This window comes from Oncorhynchus nerka, linkage group LG9b, assembly GCF_034236695.1.
Source record: "Oncorhynchus nerka isolate Pitt River linkage group LG9b, Oner_Uvic_2.0, whole genome shotgun sequence".
NCBI classification, from domain to species: domain Eukaryota; kingdom Metazoa; phylum Chordata; class Actinopteri; order Salmoniformes; family Salmonidae; genus Oncorhynchus; species Oncorhynchus nerka.
This window is the reverse complement of record NC_088424.1, coordinates 23,726,387-23,734,269: the sequence shown is the minus strand read 5'-3', so window position 1 is coordinate 23,734,269 and position 7,883 is coordinate 23,726,387.

Genomic DNA, 7,883 nt, shown 5'->3' with positions numbered 1-7,883 from the left:
CTTTACATAGTTGAATGTGTTGACAACAAAATCATACAAAAATAATCAATGGAAATCAAATTTATGGAGGTCTGGATTTGGTGTCACACTCAAAGTTAAAGTGGAAAACCACACTACAGGCTGATCCAACTTTGATGTAATGTCCTTAAAACAAGTCAAAATGAGGCTCAGTAGTGTGTGTGGCCTCCACGTGCCTGTATGACCTCCCTACAATGCCTGGGCATGCTCCTGATGAGGTGGCGGATGGTCTCCTGAGGGATCTCCTCCCAGACCAGGACTAAAGCATCCACCAACTCCTGGACAGTCTGTGGTGCAACGTGGCGTTGGTGGATGGAGCGAGACATGATGTCCCAGATGTGCTCAATTGGATTCAGGTCTGGGGAACTGGGGGGTCAGTCCATAGCATCAATGCCTTCCTCTTGCAGGAACTGCTGACACACTCCAGCCACATGAGGTCTAGCATTGTCTTGCATTAGGAGGAACCCAGGGCCAACCGCACCAGCATATGGTCTCACAAGGGGTCTGAGGATCTCATCTCGGTACCTAATGGCAGTCAAGGCTACCTCTGGCGAGCACATGGAGGGCTGTGCGGCCCCCCAAAGAAATGCCACACCATGACTGACCCACCGCCAAACCGGTCATGTTGGAGGATGTTGCAGGCAGCAGAACGTTCTACACGGCGTCTCCAGACTCTGTCACGTGTTCAGTGTGAACCTGCTTTCATCTGTGAAGAGCACAGGGCGCCAGTGGCGAATTTGCCAATATTGGTGTTCTCTGGCAAATGACAAACGTCCTGCACGGTGTTGGCCTGTAAGCACAACCCCCACCTGTGGACGTCGGGCCCTCATACCACCCCTCATGGAGTCTGTTTCTGACCGTTTGAGCAGACACATGCACATTTGTGGCCTGCTGGAGGTCATTTTGCAGGGCTCTGGCAGTGCTCCTCCTGCTCCTCCTTGCACAAAGGCGGAGGTAGCGGTCCTGCTGCTGGGTTGTTGCCCTCCTATGGCCTCCTCCACGTCTCCTGATGTACTGGCCTGTCTTCTGGTAGCGCCTCCATGCTCTGGACACTACACTGACAGACACAGCAAACCTTCTTGCCACAGCTCGCATTGATGTGCTATCCTGGATGAGCTGCACTACCTGAGCCACTTGTGTGGGTTGTAGACTCCGTCTCATGCTACCACTAGAGTGAAAGCACCGCCAGCATTCAAGTGATCAAAACATCAGCCAGGAAGCATAGGAACTGAGAAGTGGTCTGTGGTCACCACCTGCAGAATCACTCCTTTATTGGGGGTGTCTTGCTAATTGCCTATAATTTCCACCTGTTGTCTATTCCATTTGCACAACAGCATGTGAAATGTATTGTCAATCAGTGTTGCTTCCTATGTGGACAGTTTGATTTCACAGAAGTGTGATTGACTTGGAGTTACATTGTGTTGTTTAAGTGTTCCCTTTATTTTTTTGAGCAGTGTATTTAGACCCCTTAACAGTTGGAAAAAGTCATGTAACAGCCATATTCTGAAATTGAGGGAAAAATGAAAAAAAATCAATGTACACACAATAACCCTTTATGACAAAGCAAAAAAAGCATTTTAGAAAATGTTAGCAAATTTATGAAAAAAATGTGATATCACATTTACATAAGTATTCAGACCCTTTTACTCAGTACTTTGTTGAAGCACCTTTGGCAGCGATTACAGGTTCAATTCTTCTTGGGTATGATGCTACAAGTTTGGCACACCTGTATTTGAGGAGTTTCTCCCATTCTTCTCTGCAGATCCTCTCAAGCTCTGTCAGGTTGGATGGGGAGCGTCGCTGCACAGATATTTTCAGGTCTCTCCAGAGATGTTCGATCGGGTTCAAGTCCGGGCTCTGGCTGACAGTGGTGTAAAGTACTTAAGTCAAAAATAAAGTACTACTATTTAAGCAGTTTTTGGGGGTATCTGTACACTACATTACAATATATATTTTTGACAACTTTTACTTTACTACATTCTGTCACGCCTTGGTCTTAGTATTTTGTGTTTTCTTTAATTATTTGTTCAGGCCAGGGTGTGACATGGGGTTATTGTATTGTCTTATTGGGGTTTTTGTAGGCATTGGGATTGTGGTTGATTAGGCGTGTGTCTAGTATAGGCTTGGCTGCCTGAGGCGGTTCTCAATCAGAGTCAGGTGATTCTTGTTGTCTCTGATGGGGAACCGTATTTAGGTAGCCTGGGTTCACTTTGTATTTCGTGGGTGATTGTTCCTGTCTCAGTGTAGTGTTCACCAGATAGGCTGTAATAAGTTTCACGTTCCGTTTGTTGTTTTGTATTCTTAAGTTATTTCATGTATCGCTATATCTTTCATTAAAGTCATGAGTAAGCACCACGCTGCATTTCGGTCCTCTCTTTCGACAAACGAAGAACGTCGTTACACATTCCTAAAGAAAATATTGTACTTTTTACTCCATACATTTTCCCTGACAACCCAATGTACTCTTTATATTTTGAATGCTTAGCAGGACAGGGACATTGTGAAATTTACGCACTTATTATATATATATATATATTTTTTTCAATTTAACCTTTATTTAACTAGGAAAGTCAGTTAAGAACAAATTCTTATTTACAATGACGGCCTACACCGGCCAAACCCGGATGACGCTGGGACAATTGTGCTCCGCTCTATGGGACTCCCAATCACAGCCAGTTGTGATACAGCCTAAACCACTTATCAAGAGAACACGTGGTCACCCCTACTGCCTATGGTCTGGTAGACTCACTTAACACAAATGCATTTGCTTTTGTAAATAATGTCTGAGTGTTGGAGTGTGCCCCTGGCTATCTGTAAATTTAAAAAACAAGAAAATGTTGCTCTCTGCTTTTCTTAATATAAGGAATTTGAAATGATTTCCACTTTTACTTCTACTTTTGATACTTAAGTATATTTTAGCAAGTACATTTACTTTTGATACTTAAGTATATTTAAAACCAAATCATTTGAGACTTTTACTTCCATTTTACTGAGTGACTTTTACTTGAGTAACTTTATATTATGGTATCTATACTTTTACTCAAGGACATTCAGAGACTCGTCCCAGAGCCACGGCTGCGTTGTCTTGGCTGTTTATTTAGGGTCATTGTCCTGTTGGAAGGTGAACCATCACCCCAGTCTGAGGTCCTGAGCACTCTGGAGCAGGTTTTCATCAAGCTTCTCTCTGTACTTCGCTCCATTCATCTTTCCCTCGATCCTGACTAGTCTCCCAGTCCCTGCCGCAGAAAAACATCCCCACAGCATGATGCTGCCACCACCATTTCCTCCAGACATGATGCTTGGCATTCAGGCCAAAGAGTTCAGTCTTCTCTTCATCAGACCAGAGAATCTTGTTTCTCATGGTCTGAGATTCTTTAGGTGCCTTTTGACAAACTCCAAGCGGGCTGTCGTGTGCCTTTTAACAAGGAGGGGCATCCATCTGGTCACTCTACCATAAATGCCTGATTGGTGGAGTGCTGTAGAGATGGTTGTCCTTCTGGAAGTTTCTCTCATCACAGAGGAACTCTGGAGCTCTGTCAGTGGGATCATTGGGTTCTTGGTCACATCTCTGACATCTCCCCCGATTGCTCAAATTGGCCTGGTGGCAAGCTCTGGTGGTTCCATTTAAGAATGATGGAGGCCACCATGTTCTTTAGGACCTTCAATGCTGCAGACATGTTTAGGTACCCTTCCCCAGATGTGTCTCAAAACAACCCTGTCTCGGAGCTCTACGGACAATTCCTTCGACCTCATGGCTTGGTTTTTGCTCTGACATGCACTGCCAACTGTGGAACCTTTTATATAGACAGGTGTGTGCCTTTCCAAATCGTGTCCAATCAATTGAATGTACCATAGGTGGACTCCAAGTTGTAGAAACATCTCAAGGATGATCAATGAAAACGGGATGCACCTGAGCTCAAGGGTCTGAATACTTATGTAAATAAGGTATCTGCTTTTTATTTGTAATACATTTACTAACATTTCTCAACCTGTTTTCGCTTTGTAATAATTGGGCATTGTGTATAGATTGCTGAGGATTTTTTAAATGTAATCAATTTTAGAATAAGGCTGTAATGTAACAAAGTGGAAAAAGTCAAGGGGTCTGAATATTTTCCGAAGGTTCTGTATACCACAAATGCACTTAATTTTCACAAGACTTTGTGCGACAAGATTCCTTGTTTAAAAAAAAGCCAAACAGATGGTCTCTGCTCTCCTTGACAAATTGATCGACTGCAAGTCAATTCTGTCACATCATGTGCTCTTCCCCAGCGGAGTCCACCCTATGTTCCCTGGGCCCTGTGCTCCCTCAGTCCCCACTGAACCAATTTCAATCAAAATTGGCACAAAAAAAACTAAAATATCAACGCAACATGTAAAATGTTGCTCCCATGTTTCATGATCTGAAATAAAAGATCCCTGAAATGTTCCACATGCACAAAAAAGCTTATTTCTCAAATTTTGTGCACATTTGTTTACATCCCTGTTAGTTTGCATTTCTTCTTTGCCAAGATAATCCATCCACCTGACAGGCGTGGCATATCAAGAAGCTGATTAAACCGCATGATAAAAGGTTACTCTAAAATGTTCAGTTTTGTCACAAGACAATGCCACAGATGAGTATTTCTGTCTGTAATAAAGCCCTTCTAATTGGCTGGGCATATGCCCTCCCAGGCCCACCCATGGCTGTGCCCCTGCCCAGTCATGTGAAATCCATAGATTAGGGCCTAATTTATTTATTTCAATTTACTATTTGCTTATATGAATTGTAACTCCAGTAAAATCATTAATTGTTGCATCTTGCGTTAATTTATATTGTTTTGGGGATGGAGATCATTAGAACAATACCCAGTGTGCTTTGCAAATGTTCATTTTCACACAACATTTGTCATTTAGCAGACATTTTTATCACACCATAGTGGCATCACACTTCCGATACCAATGCAGTAAATTTGGGGTGATAGAGGGCCACAAAATTGTGAGACGCTAGAAAAATGTTATAGAAAAGTACTGCATGTTTTATTTAAATTGTAACTAATTACAAAATACATTGCATTGTAGTTCAAGCCAGTGAAATACACATTGAGTATTTTGTATATCAAAAACATGTACGGTAACAGAAATACTGCCCATCTCTGTTCAATCATGCAACGGTGGATCAACTCACCAAAAGGCATGAGTACATCAAGAGTGAAAAATATAAGCTATGTAAAATGTTATCACTCCCCTTTTAACCTGTGTAATATTATGCGTAGTGGAAGATGCAGGATGACACATGAATAAACACATAGCCATCCCAAAACTACACTGCCAGCTGTCCTGAGGCATGAGTAAATACACTTTTTATACTCTAGTAATACAGTGCCTTGCAAAAGTATTAATCCCCTTGGTGTTTTTCCTATTTTGTTGCATTACAACCTGTAATTTAAATTGATTTTTGTTTGGATTTCATGTAATGGACATACACAAAATAGTGAAAATTGGTGAAGTGAAATTTTAAAAATGACTTGTTTCAAAAAACAAAAACAACAAAAAAGTGGCATATGTGTTCCCCCCTTTGCTATGAAGTCCCTAAATAAGATCTCGTGCAACCAATTGCCTTCAGAAGTCACACAATTAGCTAGATTGCACACAGGTGGACTTTATTTAAGTGTCACATGATCTGTCACATGATCTCAGTATTTATACACCTGTTCTGAAAGGCCCCAGAGTCTGCAACACCACTAAGCATTGGGCAACATGAAGACCAAGGAGCTCTCCAAACAGGTCAGGGACAAAGTTGTGGATAAGTACAGATCAGGGTTGGGTTATAAAAAAATATCTGGAACTTTGAACATCCCACCGAGCACCATTAAATCCATTATGAAAAAATGGAAAGAATATGGCACCACAACAAACTTGCCAAGAGAGGGCCGCCCACCAAAACTCACAGACGAGGCAAGGAGGGTATTAATCGGAGAGGCAACAAAGAGACCAAAGATAACCCTGAAGGAGCTGCAAAGCTCCACAGTTGAGATTGGAGTATCTGTCCAAAGGACCACTTTAAGCTGTACACTCCACAGAGCTGGGCTTTACGGAAGAGTGGCCAGAAAAAAGCCATTGCTCAAAGAAAAAAATAAGCAGACACGTTTGGTGTTTGCCAAAAGGCATGTGGGAGACTCCCCAAACATATGGAAGAAGGTACTCTGGTCAGATGAGACTACAATTTAGCTTATTGCGACATCAAGGAAAACACTATGCACAAACCCAACCCCTCTCATCACCCCGGGAATACCATCCTCACAGTGAAGCATGGTGATGGCAGCATCATGCTGTGGGGGTGTTTTTCATCAGCAGGTAAACTGGTCAGAATTGAAGGAATGATGGATGCCGCTAAATACAGGGGAATTCTTGAGGGAAACTTGTTTCAGTCTTCCAGAGATTTGAGAATGGGACGGAGGTTCACCTTCCAGCAGGACAGTGACCCAAAGCATACTGCTAAAGCAACACTTGAGTGGTTTAAGGGGAAACATTTAAGTCTTGGAATGACCTAGTCAAAGCCCAGACCTCAATCCAATTGAGAATCTGTGGTATGACTTAAAGATTGCTGTACACCAGCGGAACCCATCCAACTTGAAGGAGCTGGAGCAGTTTTGCCTTGAATAATGGGCAAAAATCCCAGTGGCTAGATGTGCCAAGCTTATAGAATTGCTGTAAAAGGTTCCTCTACAAAGTATTGACTTTGGGGGGGTGAATAGTTATGCACGCTCAAGTTCTGTTTTTTTAGTCTTAATTCTTGTTTGTTTCTCAATAAAAACTATTTTGCATCTTCAAAGTGGTAGGCATGTTGTGTAAATCAAATGATACAAACACCCCCAAAAAATACGTTTTAACTCCAGGATGTAAGGCAACAAAATAGGAAAAATGCCAAGGGGCGTGAATACTTTCGCAAGCCACTGTATAGAGAAGCGATAGCTTTCTCAGAAAACTGAGAATTGATCCGGAGCAAAGTGCACTCGCAACAAACCAGTATATCTAGATTGAAGGTGCCTCAGTCAGAGCACATTTTTCATGTAAGCTTTGAAAGTGGATGAGGTGAATCATGTAGTGCGGGTACACGCGCACACACACACAAGTTGTATGGACTACTGAGCATCATTGTGTAACAGTGTCTTGTGATACAGAGGGCTCTTACTGTGAACAAATATTTTGAGTCGGTGGATTACATTTAGGATGTTGGATAAATAGCATGTAATCGCGTCATTAAGCAATTGGGGACATTATGCTAATATCCTCAGGGTTTTGTATTCAGTGAAGAGAGTAATCCTGTGAGCCACTGACTGCTGCTGTGCTGCTGCTTCACACTAGGAAAATACATCTCTAGAAAGTCAGCCTGTCAGTGCTTGCAATGTCTATAGTGTACACTCACTGTAGTTCTCCATTCAGAGAACCGTTTTTGGTAACGAGTGTGGCTTACAGTAATTTAATTTAGTTCTGTATTAAGAGTTGTTGGAAATAAACAAAGGGTTCATTTAACATGTTTTAAGCTTTTTAAATGAATCGATTAAAAAAAGCTCTGCAGGACGTGTACAAAACACCCATTTATAGGATTTGATGTGTGGCATCCACTTAAAATGAAAATCCATTGGAAATGAGTGAACTAATGGGATACTGAAATCAATGGTTTGTGTTCTACATCAGTACAGCCCAACAGCTTGCCTCCAGAGTACAGAATATAAGAGCTGGATCATGCTTGAAAATCAGACATGTTACACAGATGTTGACTGACACCTGGTGGTTAAAAGTAATGTATTAGGATTATTGTTGAATGAGAAAAGTGAACACCAGAAACTTGTGATGAGAAATATTAGATTAGGTATCTGTGTACA